Below are 19,488 nucleotides of genomic sequence, written 5' to 3'. Positions count from 1 at the left end.
GCCGAGGAGGGGCCGCCAGGAAAGCGGCCGGCGTCTATGGAAACGTAACTTCGGGTCGCGCCGCTTTGTTAAATGGCAAAGTGCGGGCGTGGGGGAAGGGAGCGGGAGCGCTGCCGCGCTCGGAGGGTTTCTGCCGGCCCGGGCTGCCGGGGAGCGGCCGGGCGCTGCCAGGGCCCGGTGTGCCGGGCTCGGCCCGGGGTGTGCCGGGCTCGGCCGGGGTGTGCCGGGCTCGGCCCGGGTGTGCGGGGTGCGGGATGTGCGGGGCCGGCCCGGGGAGCCTCCGGCGGGGGCGCTGCGCCTCCGGCCGCCGCCGCTCCGCCTCCCGAGCGCGGGCGGCCCCGCTCCTGCCGCAGCGCTCCGGTCCGCACATTGGCGGCGCCCGGCTGCGTCGGATCTACTTTCTCTCCCTCGGCTCTTTTTTTTTTTTTTTTTTTTTCTCCCTTTTTTTTTTTTCTCCTTTTTTTTTTTTTTTTTTTTTTTTTCCTCCTTTCCCCTCCCCTTCCCCCCCGCTCCCCTCCCCCTCCGCCCTCCTCCGCCGGCGGCCCCAGGCTGGTTCGGGGAGGATCCCGGAGCCGAAGTTGCGCGGCGATCGGGGCTGTGGCGCATCGCTGCCCGGCGGCGCCGCCATGGGGGGGGCCCTGTAGAGCCGCCGAGGCCGCGGGGCAGCGGCCGGGGGAGCGCCGAGCGAGCGCCACGAAGATGGCAGACGGCGGGCAGCGCTGAGCGTCGGCGTCTCCGCTCCGCGCTGCGCTCGGGCCCTGGCCTGTAAATAACTTCTCTTCCCTCCGGATCGCGCCCGTGCCGGCCCCTCCATTTTCCAGAGGGGATTTGCCAGCGGTTCCGCGGCGCTGGGCGATGCCGCGCAGAGCCGCTTCGCCGGGGGTGAGTACGGCTGGCGCTGAACTTCTTTGTATGGAGGGCGGGCGGTGACAGCGGGAAGGGGCTCCCCGGGGACCCCGGCGCCGGGCGGCAAACTTGGCGTGGGGACTGACACTCGGCACGGCCAATTCCACGCCGTTCGGTCAAAAAAAAACCCGGACCCGCGTCCAGACGTGGGTGTAGAGGTTCAAGTTACACGCTCGCCGGGTAATCCGCGGCCCTTCACAAAATAAAAATAAGGAAAAAAGGAGGGTGGTGGGTGGGAGAAAGAGCCACAAAAGCCCCGCTCTCTGTGACCCGGGCGCAGCCGGGCATCCGGTCAGCGCTGTCCCGGGTACACCTACACACGTGTGCCCGCACATACTCTTTAAAAAATACGACTTTATATGGTTAGCTCTGGCACAACTATTTTTTTTTTCCCTTACATTTTTTTTTTGGTCACTTCCTGATATAAATATTGGAGAGATGGAAAATGGAGATAGGGTTAATTTTTCTTTAATATTTTGAAGTATTCTGTGCACGCTGTTTTTGAAGAGCGTGCCATTTTAATTTTGCATGCTTTCTGAGCATACCTGTATAGTGTTAATTTTAGGTGATCCTCCCACTGTTTTAAATTGTAGTTCTAAACTAAGAGAGAAAAATAAAAGCACTTTAAAAAATCAACTGTGTTTCTATGCATAATGGATGGCCAGAGCATCATATATGATGATTTTTGTATGAGCAGTGAGCAAATAGGTCATAAGTCAAAGTAAGTGTTATGTAACTGCCTGGCTTTAGCAAACTTGGTACAACTGTAAAGAAAAAAAAGACTATTTTTTTTAATTTGGCCAGTATGAGAGGCTGGCTACCCTTTTTTTCAGTGGCCTTACTTTGTAGCAGGTTGATTAAAGAAACCCACCCAACATAATAACCTATGGTTTCAAAATACGAGCCAGTTAATTTGTGTAGTGTTTTGTATTTTCCTGAAAAACTCCTTCAGTCTAATGCCCAATTCTGGATACTAAACACTACACGCTCACCAGTAAATCATTAGTTAACACTCGAACTGGATTCTTACATAATTGAAAAACGTTTCTTAGTTTAGATTTTTGTTTAACTTCGTTTTTTTTCTTAGAATAGTGTGTTATTTGGCGTAGAGTTGTTGAAAGAACAGAAGATCAGTATGGAAACGGTTTGGGGCTTTTTCATGTAAAGAAATAAAGCAGTAGTGGGTTCGTAGTCGTGTAGCAAAACTGAAACAACTGGGCAGACATTTAAAGGTTCTCAGTGACTCTGTACAATGCTGCCTATTGAAGTACACACGGCTCCTAAGCTGGAGGTTACGTGCAGGGGTCTTTGTGCTGTGTGTGCATCATGGTGATGATGGTGTGTGGTGTTTGATGCTCCTGCACAATAAAATACACTTGCTACAGAAAATAACCACAGCTCCCACACTGTTGTAACCATCTACTTGTAAGATAGAAGCAGGAGACAAGATAGACTTTTTTCTCAGTGCTGTGTGATCAGCTGTATGTAAGTGCTGTTCAGTAACTTCACTGATGACTACTGTGCATTTGTTTTTAAAGGGTTTGGTTATGCATCCTTTACTACTTTGTTGTAAATGGCCTTTCTTTTGAGAATGTACTTGGAGTTTGAGTATTTGTAGTTTTTAGTTCCTTACCTCACTTACAAGTCATCTTTGTAAACTGTTTTATGAGTCTCTTATTTTGTCTGGTCTATGCAAAGTAATACCTAGTATTCTGCCAGCATTAAATATAGGTGCTTTTAGGTCAAAATACTATCTTTTTTTTAGTAGTAATAGTATTTAATTTTGTGTGTTTTGCCAGATTACGCACTCAGTTGACTTACCTTTTTTTACTTGCTTTTTTCTTTCTTCTTTTATTTCTTTTTTTTTTTTCTTTTTCTGTATTATTCTCTCCTAAGCAGAAACTCCTGCAGAGTTTTAGCTAAATGTTATTATTTGTGGGTTTTGTTTTTTTTTTTTAGGGGAGGACACAGAGGGGTGGTATTATTGTAATTTACATATCATGCCAGTAGAAAGTAGTTGCATCACGTACAGTTTCTTAATGTCACCATTCATTGGACTTGCCTGAAATTTATCTCTTAAGGGTAAATGACTGAGCAGAAATTAAAAGCAGCCATGTATTTGTTTCTTCGTTTGTTTCAAGCTAAAAGGACCATTCAGTATGTGCTTAACATGTACTCCAGACTTACTGTATTTAATTTATTCAGCTATGTAAAAATAATGGTTCAAGTATTCCTTTCTCATCACTGCTGTCAAATCTTACGGCTTTGCAATTCTGGTTTCCTGTTCTGAAAGTGTGGAGAGAAAACTCTGAGTGAGTATGGAGGAGTATGTCCTTGATGTATATCCACTGTTGAGTATAGAACACGCAGCCCAAGAGGATGGGGGACTGACTCTGGAGTGTTACCAAAAGCACACCCAAAAACAAGCTGAAAGACACTCTTTTGTTTTATTTGAGCAGTTCCAATTTTAGTAATGACTAAAGCTCCTGGAAACCCTGGGACGTAGGGTGTTTGAAGGAAGAAGTATTGAAATCCAGTTTTGACAGTGGGCCTTCAGCTAGTCTTTTATAATTCTGTCTTTCCTCTGCGAAATCCTTTTGGCATGTTGAGGTTCTCTGGCAGGATCCCAGCGTGTGATATCACAGATATCAGATGTCTTCTTGCGATTCATGGCATTTGCAGTGCCGCAGTGGTGCTCCCTGGGCTGGCTGAGGTGAACCAGGAAATGTCATGGAAATTCGGTAGGGAAGGCGGCGTGGCAGAGGAACAACTCACGTGGTTTTGGGAATAGGTGAGCGCCTTCTGTTTGACAGCGTTCACCTCTTTGTGTTTGGTGATCTGCTGTGGAATGTATTCAGCAAACAAATGTGTCTTTTAGTGGTCTTGACAGATTTTTTTTTTTTTTTCCCCCTGACATCTCAGATGGAGTTGAGTGGCGAAACATCACAGTTAAGCTTTGTCCTTTGGAAGTAGCTTTGGTTGAAAAAATGGAGCATAATTGTATGTGGCCTTGTTAGATTTTTTTTTTTTTTTTTCATCTCAGTGTTAAGGTCCAATGCCAGGCACAGGCATAGATGATACCATGTGTTTGGAGGGTATTTGACTCCTCCATAAGGTCTATTGGAAGTTAGTCATAGCACTCTGCCTTGCTGTTTGTCTCTTTGGGGAAGTCTCCCTCGTGTTTGTGCTCACTGGTGAAATGTTACACAGTAAGTGTGGCTTGTCCTGATGGTTCTTTCTAGCTTTTGTAATACAGCTAGAAAATAAACAATTTCATGCTGGCCTCTTTGTCCCATGTTTTCACCCTGATTTCCAAGCATTGAAAGGTGTATGCTTGTGTAACATTACTTAATTAGAGAAGATAGAGGCATGGAAGAAGAGTCTGCTTGTGTATTTATTTGTTTGTTTAGCCAGGACTTGCAGTTCTTGGGTATAATTCAGTTTCAGGAATGAATTCTTTATTTTAGATGGAGCTCAATGTGTTCTTTCCAACCACAAATGCTTCCATGTTGTTTTTACTCTGGATCTTCCTTTTTCTCTCTTATTTTTTCCTTGTTGGTTTTTTTTTTTTTTTATTTTTATTTTTTTTTTATTTCCAGGCCCAAAATGCCCCCATGCTATAAAAAGAGAAGGTAGATAGCTTTTGGAAGGCTGTTTAGGAAGAAGTGGATGTGAGAGCAGGTTATTACTGCCTGGTTTATATAGTTTATGTGTAGTTTGTAGATAACCAATTTGCAGTCACGTTAGCATGTGACATCAGATGCCATAGAGCAAAATGGGGCAGACTCTTAAGAGGGCAGTTCTGAGAATAACCATTCTGGTGGAATTACACTACGAGGAAAGGGAACTGTATTTTTTCCAGAATGCAGAAAACCTCAAACAGAATTCTTATTTAGGTTTACAGTTGTGCAGAAATCTGCTGCCTTTGGATCAAGTGACTTGTGAGGGTGCTGAGTCTAATACAATTTGAAGGCTTTTTTGAAGCAGGAGGAACAGGGTGAAAGGTTGTGATGTATTTGGTGGAACAAAGAGAATGGGGCAGGAGGAAGGGATGAGTTGGATGGGACTATACAAGGATTGAATATGTGGAGCAGTGAGAAGGAATAAAGTTGGAGCTTTATTTTAGTCATCTTACCCTTAGGCTTGAGTGGGGCAATTTTGTCAGCAGGTTTTGTGGCACTTTTGAGGATGTATTTAGCACGTGAGAAGACACCAACAGTGGTCAAGGAGAGTGATGTGGGAATGAATGAACCTAGAATATTTTGTAACCTTTTCAAAGGTCCTTGATCTGGGTCAAATAATAGGTGTGCTGGGTGTCGTCACTGCCATGTCAGCCTTGCCTTGTGTACAGAAGATTTAATCACAGTTGTGGCAGAAGTCATTCAGTGTGTGTTCAGGACTGCCATAAAATGGAGGTCAGGGTTGAGCAGTGAGTACTACTATTAACCTTTGAGAGACTGTTCTTGTTGGAAACATTTCACTTGGACTTTGCAGTGTTTTAGTAGAAGGCTAATTGCACGTGGAAGCAAGGTAGAGGGCTTTTGGAAACCTTGTGGGTTTGCGGTGCTCAGGAAAGAGGAATCCAGAGTTACAGGAATATAATCTGTAAAACAGATGGGAGATGGAGGTTGAGGAGCATGGGTTTTGGTCTCTCTATTTGACCTTAATCCACCTTGGTGAGGTAGCTTGCTTGTAAGCAGTGCTTGTTCTTATGTGTATTTAGTTGTCTTTTCCTTTCTTTTTCCTTGTCATCTTTGTTTTCACCTTGTTAAAGGAAGCTAAGATTTTTAAATTAAGAGAAATAGAACAGTTTGGGTAACCATGTGAGGAGAGTTTTATGCAGCTCCAGAAATAACAACTATTACCACTTGAAGTCTAGTTCTTGGAAGAAGAGAATGATGGTGAGGAAGTCTGGAAGATTGATGAGGTGGTTTGTGAGGATCAGGGTACCATCCTGCATTAACAAATTCCTGAGACTAGGCTGGGGAGAGGAGTCTGCCCTGTATATTTTGTTTAGATACTTACTAGTCAACAAGATGTAAAACAGTTAGACACATCTTCTTTTCTTTTCCTCTGGTATATTTATCCTCAGATAGTAAAATCCACCTTGAATGATGAAAAATGTTTAGCTATGAGGAGTTAGTAAGTGAATTACTTTCTTCTATTTTTTTCGGAAATGCATGTAGATAGTGAATCTGTCTTGATGTCTGTGGTTCAGTTACTGAGATGGCTGTGTTACTTCTCTGTAGAAGGTTTTAGAATCCTGGAGCTGAACTGGTGAATAGCTACTGTTTCAGCCCATTCTAATGCTTCCTTTGGGGATATTTTGAAGTCAGTTGACTCCAGTTTAGTTTGTTACCGGAGAGTCAGAGTTTCTGAGCTGTGCTGTGTAGCCAGGGATTGCTCTGGCCAGCTCTGACATCTGCATTCACCCATGGTGATGGAGATAGTTGGCTGCTGTTTTCTGGTGAAAGCTGAGTGATGGAAAGGTTAGGGAGAGGTAGTTCCCCTGATCATTGATAGACCTACATACAGTTGATATGTAAACCATCCTATATTCTATTTATTTCTTTCCTCATGGCTGCCTAATCTTCAACATCTGCTGCTGACAGCTTTGCCAGTACTACAGAGGAGTTTTCATTATTGATGCCTCTGGACCTCCAAATAAAGAACTGTCAGTGAATAAGTACTGTATGGATTCATTTAATTATTAATCAGCGTGATGGGGTATTCTCTAAGGTACTCAATTCTGTTGCAAAGACAAGTGAAGTCAATAGAAAGTTTTCCATTGAAATAAAATAGTCATGAGAGTAAACATTCATCAGGACAAGTAAGAATTCGATAGCCTAGACTGTTCTGTACCTACTATTTTGAATAGTGCTAACCAAGTGCCTCCCTGCATGATCCAAAACTGTGGGGAAGAGGATGCTTCAGAAAAAAATAAACCAGGCATTGTGGAATAGTTTTTCATTCTTCAGATATCAAGAAAATGTGAGAACAGCTTTTTGTCAACTCAGATTCTGTGAAACAGTGCTAAGCTGAAATCACAACAATTATAAATTGCATAAACTTGTTCTTGATTTCTCTATTATTCTTTTACTGGCCAGTTAGTCATGTTTTACTCCCACTGCTTTGCAGAGGCTGGCAAGAATCACAGTTCTGTTATGTGCAAACTAAAAAAAAAGGGGCACTTTGGGGTCACTCAGAGAGAACTAGGCTTATTTCTTTCTGAGCTAGATAAGTATTCTGAGACCCAGCCTACTGTCAGATACTTGATTTCATCAAACACAATCAGCATCTGAAAAAACTGCTGTTACGTGTTAAATTTTATCAGAGTGATGTAAGGCTGAATGATTTTGCATGTAGTACTCCATATCTTGTCCTTGCACTTCTCACCATCTCCTGTGCTAGATATTTCAGGCCAGGAGGCATGGAAAGGGCAGCTGAGTTGGCTTTATTGGTAAGTAAGACATGTATTTGTAGGTGAAGAGTAGTAGACTTTTTCTAAGGAAGGCTGTCTTGCCAGGGTTTCATTGTAATGGAAAAGCCAGTGATGGCTGTGGTCTCTTCAGCAGTTTATAATGGCAGGTTTTCCTGACTGTTCTGTAGCATATTCTGAGCATGAAATTACTTCTGAGAAATTTGGAAGATATGCTGTAGTGGTGTAGTTAGGGGCAGAAAAGTAGTAGTGGTGGGGTTGTGTCTCTTAAGGCTCCAAGAAAAGCGAGGATGAGGCTGAGGTTGCATTTTAAGGAGTCCAATTTGCAGAATCCCTTCAGTGTTTACAGACTGTACTGGAAGAAGACGTGTCTTGAAATAATCTCTCCTATAATCTCCTCTTCAGTCCTTCCAACAGCCTCCTAAGCCTGCTAAACTCATCAGAACTGAATTTTCTACAGATCATCCTGTACCCTGATTCCACCTGAGCAGCAAAAGTGAAATTCACTGACAGAGCTCCATGCCATCCCAGTACACATGCCCCAAGTCAGAACCATCCAGATCATGGGATTCTGCATAATATACTTCGCCTTTTACTGGGTTTCCTCATGAACATTGACCACATCCTTACGGAAAGTAGTTGGGTGAAATTAAGCAACTTTTAGGAATGAGGATGAACTTGCCCACAGTCAATGAACACCAACTGTTTTTCATAAATCTCTTTCCTTGGCTCTTTGGTCCTGGCCTTCAAACTTCATCAAAAAGATGAGCCTGAGTGCTCAAAATGAGGACTTTATCCAGGGTGGGGAGCAGAATAATCTTGCATGAATCTCTCTTGGTTGTCTTCAAGCGAACAAGAAGAAGCAAAAAATTATAAATTTGCTATATAAAGGTAAGGTTAGAATGCTTGTACATTGGGTATTATTTCAGATTAGAAGGTAGCAGCCAGATGTCAGGTGATTGTCTTTACAGGACACAGAGGCTTTAACTTATTTCTGATGTTGTGCAGGAAATTCGGTGAGTTAGGAGATCCATTGATCTGCCAGAAGAGCTTTGTGTTGCTTAAATACAAAAAAAAAATAGGTGTTCTTTGACAGTGACAGCACCTTGTTAAAAATTAGCTTGATTGTATGATGTGAAGCTTGCCTCAGTGTTATTGTTCTGCTGTGGTAGATAATGACCTGACTAAGGGATAATGTGCATATAACCTCTTCAGTACAGTACGTAAAGAGATCCTGATGGGGAAGGTATATAAGATGCTTGGACATTTTCTTTGCTTCCCACCATGCAGAACTGAATCTTTGGAAGCCCACGTGGGAGTCTCTGGATGTCAGAAATTCAGGAACTGGTCTTTGGGAGGAATGAAACTTTATAAACCACTGAAAGCTGCATAGTCGCTGGTTCAGTTTTCAGCATACAGGATGTTGAATACAATTTTAGTGTTGGAAATAGAGTTTAGTGTTGTTAAAGCTGAGTCTTCAGATGTGACAATAATCTGGGCAGTGTGATGAGCATTCTTGGTTCAGAGTCTATTTGTAAAATAATTCGGAGAAATTACTTATTTCACAACAGCATCTGTGCTGGGTGAGATCAGAGATGAGGATGTCCTGTCATCATGTTTCCTGCAGTGGTTAATAGGAAAGTAAGACAAAAGTAATTTTGTAATGATACTCCCCCAAACCACTAATTGCAGGAGATTGGGAAAGAATTGTGGGATTTCTGGAGTCAAGGATGGGATTGCTGTGTTAGGTCTGTTGAGCATAAAAATCTGCTTTGAATGTGTCCAGCCTCTCCTCAATCACACAAACTTCCAGTGAGCTGAGCATGGAGTTCCACAGTTCAGCTGCAGAGTGAGAAAACTCGAGATTTTTTTATCCTTCTATCTATTAGCATCAGAGCTGTGTAGTAAGTGTTGGAAGAGACAGTAAATGCTGATTTTGTGATCACCTTTTCAATGTGAATTGTGGTTATAATTGTCAGGATACATGAAAATGTTGGTGTGGGAAAACCAGATTATATGTTTTCCAAAGATGTGCACAAATGCCAAAGATGTGGTGGAAAGCGCTAGGGCACATCAGGGAAATTTTATTTAACCTGAAAAAAAAATTGTATGTGTTTAACAGGACTGCTTTTTGAAGGCAGTAAGAGACAAATCCACTCCAAAATCAGGATTTCTGGACTGTTAGCAAATTTTGCTCTGGTTCTTAGGGCAGGAATTTTTTTCACGTTTTGCAGCCTTAAGGAACAGTATCTTGTTTTCTGATGTTAAATGCCTATTGCACAGCTTAGGCTTTGATTCATTCTATTAGTTAAATAATATTTGTATTTGGATAATGAACCTGTTCTTTATATAACATAAATTGACTTAATTATTCTGCGTAATGTGTCTCCTGATAGAGCTGGTTATTAGTGAGTTAAGGTTTCACAGTTGATCATGCTGATGTCTGTGGATCTACAGATCTTTTAAACCCCCAGTGTATTAATGCTGTTATCAACCAAAGCTGCTGCAGCAGCTTTATTTGTTTTTCCTTCCTCAAGGGTGCTGTAGCGGCCAGTTGGAGCGTTAGCCACCAAATGCCAAGGTGGCTGTAGAGTAACTGCAGCAGCATTTCAGCATCTAATGGACCAGGTCACGTGCAGAGCCTCATTAAAATATGATTAAAGTATCCCCTTTTGTTTGTTCCGTGGAGCCAAGCCCATGCTGGACCCTCCATTATGTTTGTGCCGTGTGCTTGGAAATGCCTCCTGTTTCTTGTGAGGCTCCTTGTTCCCCCCAGCCCTGTCCAAACCTGAGCTCAAGAGGCTTTCCCTATTCCTCTGCCCTCTGCCATCCACCGCTGAGTAAATGCGAGGAAATGAAAATGGTGTCTGCTTTCATTGAAACATAGTCTGCTAAAGACAAATATGAAGCTTGTGTTGTTGTCTGGGGAGTGTCTCCTGCTTTCCTATACCTCTGCTTTTTAACTGCTGAAGACTGGGGTGTGGGTTTTTTTTTTGTTTGTTTGGGTTTTTTTTTCCTGATGTTTAATTAGTAAGCTAGACTTGCCTTTAAAGAACCGGCATAAATTATGTTGGTAATTTGCCATGACCACCTGTGGTAGTACATTAATAATGAGAGAATAACAAAAACTTAAACTAAATTAAAAAAAAAAAAAAAAGGCAATTTTGTTACGCTTTCTAGCACAAGCCTTCATAGCTCCTCTAAAAGCAGTAAAAAATGGGCTGTTCCTTAGGTTTATTTTTTGTGAAACATGGAAATCAGTATGCTTAAAGCTCAAAGACTCCTAGCATGAATCCACAAATTTAGTTTGTATCTTTGATCACATATGGCCTTGACAGTACCCATGGACAGCTTAAACTTAGAGAAACATGGTGTAGTTGATTATGTCCTATGATCAGTGTAAATGACTGGAGAGGGACAGCAGAATTCTTGTAGCGATTGGAATTGGAGCAAATGAAGAGTATTATTTCCAAATCAACATGTTGCAGAGGGAGAAGGGATAGAAAAATGCTATAAAAGTTCTTAGATCTGGCTTTTCTTTTGACACTCTGTGAAATCAGATGATTTGGCACTTGTAACTGCTGTGGGTAAGAGGCGTTCATAAGAAATAAAATAAAATGTATATGTGGCAGTGGTGGGGGAGGCGTCTGTTCTGAAAACATCTGAGATGCTGGAAAACTTGTCCCCAGTGGGAAAGAGAAATTGCATAGCTGGCACTGAGGCTCACTGCTTATGCTTATGTGGCCATATTTAGAAAGGGATCAACACTAGGAACTGAATTATTAGAGAAGTGAGTGACTGGAGGGATTGAACATAAAGGAAATTATTTCTATCTGGCTTGCTTGTTTGAGTTGGGCCAGACGATGCTGTGGGAGGGCTGCGAACTCCAGACTCGCTGCCTGTGTGGAGTGAATCTGGAGATGAGTTTGAGGAGGTCAGTAATGCTTGTTCGAGCTAAAATCTCCTCCCTACCTGGGTTTGTAGGTGGCTGCCTGCAGGTAGAAGATGAGCAGGAGTGAAAACGACCCTCTTGACTTGGGAAGGTCTGGGAAGACTTTGATGGAGCGAGATGCAGGCTGGCTGTACTGTGTGTGGTGCTGTGGGAGGCTTCTGGTTTCAGTACATCTTGCAAACATTCGAGTGTATAAGTAAAGCAAACAACAGCCAATTAAAAAAAAAAAAAAAACAGACACCGCATTTCAAAGAAGTTGTGTATATAAAAAAAGAAAGCTGCCTTATTAAAAAATAGTTGTCAGTAGAGCAGCGCAGTTCATCACAATTATTTGAATCTGTGTGGCAGTGTTAGTTTACTGTGGTTTTGTTGCAGAACAACAGATTATCTAAATAAATTAATTAATTTGGGGGTGGGGGGTGTTAAAAAGCAGCAGTTCTAAGTAGAGATCCAGGAGGAATGCTTTCAAAGTTTTTAGGAGCAGTTAAACTACCCTTCCCCCCCACTTTATTTTTTTTTTTTCTCCTTTAAGAAGTGGTTCTTTTTGTTCCAGTCATCAAGACTCATTTTGAAAGACTTATTTTTCTGGTTTTGGCAAAATAGTTGATCAGCGCGACTGGCAAGGAACTGCTGTGGAGCAACAAAGAATTTCTGTGTAGCTAAAAACTGTGTCTGAGGCCATCTTGGAGCCGTTTGTGAACTAGAGTAGAAACTCTGTGTAGGAAAGGCCATTCAAGTTAAGTTGCACGTTTTCCTCCCCAAAATTAGCATACCAGAATACTTCATTGCAGTGTTTAGAATACTTTGTACAAGAACTAACAGTAAGTTGAAGATCGCTAGCTGAGGATCTGTAATGATGCCAGCTGACTTTTTTTTTTTTTTTTTTTTTTTTTTTAATGAAAGCTTTGTATACATAACAGGATGAGTCATCACTGGAGAGTTCTGAAAGTGTTTGGCATCCTGAAGAATCCTTTTGTGCGTCTCTGCCGCACAAAACGAGTATTTTTGTCATGAAACTCTGCCTTAAGAAGTACTGCAATAACTGTAAGCTTTAGGGGGAGGTTTTCTAATGTGGCTTAAACCTTTACTTTCTATTATTGTTTTAAAAATATTTTGGTACTCTTAGATCTTCCTGAATAATAGGATGGAAAATTCTAAATACTTTCTTGGCTGTTATTTTTTTTCCTAAGATGCAGTTTTGGACATGCTTCTAATATAAATTTGTTTTTAAAAGTGTATAATAGCAGCTTTACTATTTTCCTCAGCTTTAATCCAAGTATTCAAAATCTGATTGTGGGAGAATACTGTTAACTCATTTTGCTTTATTCAAACCGAGTACCTGTAGTAAACTGATAGTAGCTGCTTATCTGAGTCACATTTATTTTAAGTACATTTTCTTTTGATACATATGTCACATTGAAAAACTGGTTGGCCTTGGTAATTTTTGTTACATCTCTTTGAAATTAATATCTTGAAAAGTTAGAGGGTTTTTTCTTATGTGTGTTAAGAACATCAGTAATTGCTGTACTCACTCAGAGCAACTCCTTGATAAAAAGAAAACCTTCTTACTGAGGTGTTGGTGAGTAACGTGTCAGGCCAGCATTGTATTTGGCCCATGATTTTCCTGCTGATGTGAAACCTGATTCCCATAGTCTTCCAAGTGTGTACAAGGCAGCAGAGATTGAATTTTGCAGCTGGTGCAGTAGGGCAGCAAATTTTATCTGAGATATTTAGGAGTGGATGACATTTTTCTGAGATTTTTCCCCTCCTGCCATTCATTCTTCAGCAGTATGTTTTCTAAGATGTGATGTTGTTAATTTTAAAAATCAAATCCATTGATGGATTCTTCCATGGTTAGTTGTAGTGATTGTGTAGTTATTAGCTAGTAAGTTTAGCAGTTTTAATTTTCATGATTTCTTTTGAGTGAACCTGAATATAAAATTTATGGCCAAGGAAACTTGAAAGAACACAATTCTTCAGAAGAAAAAATCATAAAGAAGTCATCAGAATTTGTAGTTTCATTAAAAAAAGCTTTCATAATAATTTAGAGTTATATAGGTTTTTCATCCAAATGCTCTGGATTATGCTGATAACAGAATACAAAGAAACCAAAGGGTTTTCAGACAGTCCTTGATGAAGTACCCAGGTTAATTACTCAGCCCTGCATGTGCAGGTATGATGGTTTTGAGGCAGGTTGTCAGACTCAGGTATTTTTATTTTAAGGTGCACATCCAAGGCAGAGCATTTAAACAGGCTTGCGTTTGACTTGGAAGGGGAAGAACAGCAATGTACTTAGCTAATAAAGTTTATGTTTGGTGATATTTTGTATTAAGCTTAACCATGAATTCAGTGGCATTGCTAAGAGGTTCTGTTTAATGGTAGAACACTCTGTTGGTGCTGTTTTGTTGGGTTTTTTTGAGCTGAAGTTCTTATGCTCTGCATTACTAACTTAGTGTTATTCTGCAGTAAATTAAATGTTGGGGTGTGCTCATGTGGGATGTGTCTAATGAGACTCAAGCCCACATTTGTTTTTATTTTCCAATGGAAGCTAAACCTCGACTTCTGATACAATTTTTGGAAGAAAGAAACCCTCAAAATATCTGCAGATTGGGATGTAGAATTGGCTGTAAGAAAATAAGGTGTTGGGGTGTGTCTGTATATAGAGAAGGTAAAATTTTTGGTGTTACTATTAACTTCGTTTTCCGGGCCTCTTCTCAGAGCTTTCATTGGAAGTACCTCTACTTCAAAATATTGTACTTTTTCCAACAAAACATTATTTCAAGCTGTTTAGGTAAAGAAAATTTCCCTTAGGGACCCTGAACCAAGCATATTACCTTTACTGCAGGATCCAGATACAAAGAAGAAAACCAGTATTTGTCCCTTTATCAGAAGACTTTATGTTCTTGTTCTTGTGCTTGTTACGGGGCCTGGAAATTCTCTAGGCCAAAATGGGGCTTGAAATTTCTGTGAGTCTTTAGACTCAAGTGTCACAAAGACCCAAGTCTTTAGAATTAAACATAAAATAGCCTTCTCCAGTATGCTCAATGCTGTGGCTCCTGGATGCTGCTGTAGTTTCAGCTTTTCAGTAAAAAGGCATTTCTGGTTCAATCTCTCGCTGAAACAACAAAGATAAGTGGGGAAGAGAAAGGTGGTGAAGGCTACTGAAGGTTTCCCACCTCATCACTTCTGAGGACCTGTTCCTTGGTAATTCATCTGCCGTGTTTTGTTGGTAATGGAAACTTTCGAGTTAGCTTTAAACTTCGAGGGCGTTTAAGGCCACGGTTGCAGAGCTCTGTTCTGGCAGCAGGGACCTGGGCAGTGGCTTTTATTGCAGCTGCTCTGTTGCTGTGCCAGGGCAGTGCTCAGGTGCCTGCCTGGAGATCCCAGCTGCTGACAGAGTGACCTCCCTTTGGGAAGGGTTTGTGCACCTTACCTGTCACCTCAGGTGAACGTTTCACTCTTGTCCAAGTCCTCTAAGTTTTGCTCTGACCCACGCTAGGGTTCCTTGTAAAGCTGTTTTTCATATTTTACAGTAAATTTGTCAGCTCAGAGGAGCGTTGCTTTTAAAAGGAGTTAGGCCTTACTCATGGCAGTTAGTTTACAAATAACTTTTAAAATTATTTGTTTGGTCTTTATCCTTTTTAGCTTCGAGGTCAGTGTTTCCTTTCACTGTGGTGTAGTTTTAAAGTTATAAGCTTGTGCTTTTATCACTTCATTCTAGTTCAGAGAACTCTTGGTAATCTTGAACAATTTTAACTGTTTAAATAATTGGTATAGTTTTAAATTTACAGACTTGTGCATTTATCACTTTATTCTAGTTCAGAGAACTCTTGATACAAATCTTGAACATTTTTAACCTGTTTAAATAATTTGAGATTTAAAATGGCTCACATATGCAGGAAAAAAGGCAAGGTTTGGCATAGTATTATCATCTTTATCATGTCAATAACATATAGTCAGCAATTAAATATCTCCTGTTGTGCCCACATCTGCTTTACTTGTCAGTAAATCAAACCTTCCACAAGTCAAGGCATGCCACGTTTAGGCTACACGCTCATGAAATTTAATTTTTACAAGGAATACTCAGAACTCCCCTAATTCTTTTCAGAAGCTGAGATCCAAGAAGCCAGCTTTGTGTTATCTTCTTGAGAATTTTGTGCAAAAAAAAAAAAACCCAAAAAGTCTAAATGTAACAAAAAAATTGATAAAAAAGTAGATTGCTTAACGTAACAGCTTCGAAAGAATTCATGTTTGATGTGTTAGCGCTGAGCTTTTAAAGATGAGAAAATAAGGGTTAATAATTCGTTTTACTGACGGCGCTTGCAGCACCGGTTACAAAATGATAGGTGCAGATATCCTGTAAATGTTTTGTGGAAATTTGTCATGAGAAATCAATACAAATTGAGCTGCAATTCCGGTGTGTTTGAAATCGCCTGTATCCAAGAAACAAGGAGCGAAACCCATCTGAGAGGCTGGAGCTGTGTGGAAATAGTTAAAGGCAGGCTCCGGATGGATTAGTGTTGGGTTGGCCTTGCTGTTAATGAGCTGGAAAAAGGTGGGAGCAGCCAGTTAATGGTATTGACTGACAGCGTGGAGGTAAATGGATTTGTCAACACAAGGAGAGGGAAAATGGAGAAGAGCAGCGGTTAGGAATATGCAGAACAGGGAGGAAGGAGGTTTCCCTCCACCTTGCTCTGAGAGATGGAACCACCACCATTGATTGAGTCAGTTGAGGCTGATGGTTTTCCAAGCACAGCCCTGATGAGAGTGAGAATCTCGCAGTAAAACAGTGCTGAAAGGGCACGGCAGATAAATGAATGGGGTTTTAAAATCGTCCTTTAATTACTTCAAATACATGCCGAAGATGAGTACGTTGCTGTTTATTTTGCAATTAAACCGTGTTGAGATAACAACAGGCATGTCCATGGCACGGTGCTGCTTTGAGACAGCATTTAGTGTTCACACCTGAGTTTAAACAATTGCATCGTGGGGATAAAAGTGTTGCTGGTGAAACGCAGTAGTTAAGAATGAAGCCTGTTTAAAACTGGCAACTTTCTATTTTTATACCTGTTTTATACCTTTTCTATTTTTAAACCTGTTTTGTCTTGTAGATGGTGGTGGAAATGTAATGGTAGGCAGATTTTTTTTTTTTTTTTCTCTTTTTTACGAACTTTGAAAACAAAGTTATACTCAGAAAAGAGAGGGTAATTGCATGAAATAGCGTTTTCTAGTGATAATATCTATAGTCCACAGTGGATGTAAACATGTAGTAGCTATTACCATCCTAAATAAATAAATAAAATTACCCACTCTTGAACCATCCCAAATGTAACCTCAGCTGCTCTGCAGACGCAAACACAGAGACTAGACTAGCAGCATTTACCAGCTGTGTGTAAGAGCTACACTGCACGTAAAGGGATTTCACATTTTATTATGTGGGAGGGATGATGTCAGTTTGGTTGATTATGCCCCTTTCAAGCTGCTGTGATAATTACCTGCTTGTTACCAGAAGTGTCGAACCCATTTTCAGTTCTTGTTTGCTTTTGCTGTCATGCCCTAATTGCTACATAATTTTGTCCCTGCCAATTACTACCTTGGAGTTGAATTTTACAGTGAAAAAAGTTGTAAGAAGCAATAAAGTAATTGTTTTTTAGATCTTGTAATTTCAGTGGAGTATTTTATTATGCTACAAAGTGTATTGAAATACATACTGCTCGCTTCTGTGAGATAGTGAAATCCCGTGGTTCCCGCTGAAATGAGGACAATGTGGAAGGCATGACTTTCTGGCAGATATGGATACTTTTTGTTTTAGAAATAAAAATATCTGCTGCGTTTTTTAGAGGCAGAAACTCCTAGGTTTGGTCAGCTTTTTTTTTATTCTTTCCATTCCTTTTCATCCTTTTATCCACACTGTGGGTTTTCCAAGTTTCCTTTGATGTAGATATTAGGTCATCTGATGTGGTCCTTTATCCATCATTTTCAATGAAGATGTAATGTAAATGGATTTCTTTAAAGGTGCTGGGCTTAACAGTGTTTTATACTCTGATTAAAACTATTTGTTTGAATTATTCAGTGGAATAAAGCCTGCAGTAATTGGTTTAAGGGCTGGCTGACCAAGCACTTTGTTGTCTTTGGGAGCTGTCATCGCTTTGCTTTGGGTTTTTTGGGTGGTCCTCCAGCAGAGAAGTCTGGTATTAGTCAATATTAATAACAATTACTGCCGTTGAAATCTGTATATGGAATGACATGGATGAGCACAGGGGAAGAGGCTGAAGAGCAGCTAAACAAAATGCTCTTCAGAATAAGGAGAGGGGATGGTGTTGCCATGTAGAGATTTAGGGATGGGGATGCAGTCCAGAAAGGAGCATTTCTGGCAAGAGATTTGAAGTGTGGGATGTTTGTGGCTGTGCACTGAAGCTCTGTTTATCATAGAGATTGTGAGATTTGCTGCTGCCATTTCGATGTGATTCAGATATCCACAGCTGAAAGACCGAAATATTGGCAAAAAGTCGTGAAACGCACCAGAGATTGTGCAAAGCTTGGAGAAAATCACTTTGGGGAGGAAGGTGGAGGTGCTCAGTCTGTTTGGTTGTGGGAGTGGGGGATTTAAACCCTAAAAACAGGTAATAGTTAGAGAGCAGTGAATGATATCTCTAGCAGAGAAAATACAGAGTTCTTAAGGGATCCCTAATGTAAGAGGAAAAGGGACGAGAAGCAGTGGTTGAAAGCTGAAACCAGAGAAGTTCACAAAGGAAATGAGCACGAATTCAGAAGGAGGAACAAACGACAAGGGGAATGGCAAAGTGAGTGGCTTTCTGAAAGATGGGCTGCAATCAATTACGGTTATTGAGCGATAGTTATGGATATTGGGCTGGCATGGATAATGATTCTGGCATTGTGTCCACTGAATCTGTGAGCAGTCAGACTTCTGTTCTGATAGCACTCCCTGTAGCAGCTTTTCCAGGGATGGTGTAATGAATGTTGAACACCTTTGTGGTTGAAGATTCTTTTCAAACGTTCTCTTTAATACATTGATTGCAAAAGACAAATGGTTTCTAAGGTTCCGAGGACAAGGCATACCTCAATTGTACTTCTTTTATTAGCATAAAGGCTTTCAGGTACTTCAAGGAGAAATTTCAATGTGCAAAAATACTGCAAAAAAAAATTATGCAGAATACTCTTAAGAAAAAAAAAAAATCATTTTAATACTGAAATTTGTGTGGCTGTGAGCTGGGAACCGCTGTGTCCTGTTGTGACACCAAGGCAGTACTTGGATAAATATGAGTAGCTTTAGGGCCATTAAGTTACATATATGTGCTTTGCTGTCTGTGTCATCTTCACAAGTGGTTGCCAGTATAGCTCTTTCAGAGCTGCTCTGCCAGCTTTTTATACCTGAAAGTACTTCTGAAACGTTTGATTAAGATAATTTTTAAGGCTCTGTGGTGTGGTCTGGTGAGTAGAACTGAATTTCCATGCTGTAAATGTTAATTAGAAGCATATGTGTATATGTTAAAAGCAAGCTGAAATAAAAGTATAAATATCTAAGAAGCTGTCATTCCAGAAGGTCTGTGCTCAGAAAAGATTAGGTAAATATACAAATTGTCCCATTATAAATCAGCTGCAGTATCATTTCTGATTATCTTCATTACTTCTTTCCTTGTGGTTTGCAAAAATAAAAGTTAGGAAGCAAAGGGATTCAGATTATGATTTCCAAATCCTTTTAGACAGCGTTACTTGCACTGTCACTAAAAGAAGCTCCGTGGCTTTATTCTCTCTCCTCCTTCTCCAGTAACCCTTTCCTGTCACTGCTCTTCTCCCTGGCTGCTTCCAGCACAGACGTTCATGAACTTCTAATGAATGAAACAAACTGACGTGGGTGAAAACTCTCTTTTGCTGGGTATAAATTCAATCAGTTAATTGAACTTAGTATAATTTGTAAGTCACCAGATCTACATGTTTGAATCTTGAACACTGCCACGTTTTTCTCCACAGTGAACACAGATTTTGAGAATTGGTTTCCTGCTACATTAAAAAACACATTTTAATGTTTAAACCGAGCGTATTTGTGGAACTGGAGAGAAGCTGCCGAACCTGAGGACCTTGTGCAAGTTGCAGGGCAGTAAATGGAATGAACTTGCAGCCTTGTGTCCTTGGATGGTGGCCTCAAAGGAACTTGACCTGGAGGTATCAG

General features: G+C 40.8%; 1 protein-coding gene and 1 long non-coding RNA gene across 13 annotated transcripts in view; one reads left to right on the top strand and one right to left on the bottom strand.

Annotated features, from left to right (window-relative positions):
• Positions 1-19,488, bottom strand: part of LOC136358485 (uncharacterized) — a 1,172,843-nt gene that overhangs the window by 950,433 nt on the left and 202,922 nt on the right. The gene's annotated exons all lie outside the window — the stretch shown is intronic.
• Positions 1-19,488, top strand: part of KMT2C (lysine methyltransferase 2C) — a 192,718-nt gene that overhangs the window by 18,259 nt on the left and 154,971 nt on the right. The window contains exon 1 of one of the 12 annotated variants that reach the window (XM_066314314.1): positions 549-882. The exons of the other annotated variants lie outside the window; for them this stretch is intronic. The gene's annotated coding sequence lies outside the window, so the exon portion shown is untranslated. Of the gene's footprint in view, positions 1-548; positions 883-19,488 lie in introns of those variants that run through there. 12 annotated transcript variants of the gene reach the window in all.

The sequence above is a fragment of the Sylvia atricapilla genome, chromosome 1, assembly GCF_009819655.1.
Source record: "Sylvia atricapilla isolate bSylAtr1 chromosome 1, bSylAtr1.pri, whole genome shotgun sequence".
NCBI classification, from domain to species: Eukaryota; Metazoa; Chordata; class Aves; order Passeriformes; family Sylviidae; genus Sylvia; species Sylvia atricapilla.
The sequence above is the reverse complement of the archived record's forward strand: the minus strand, read 5'-3'. Positions and strand labels throughout refer to the sequence as shown.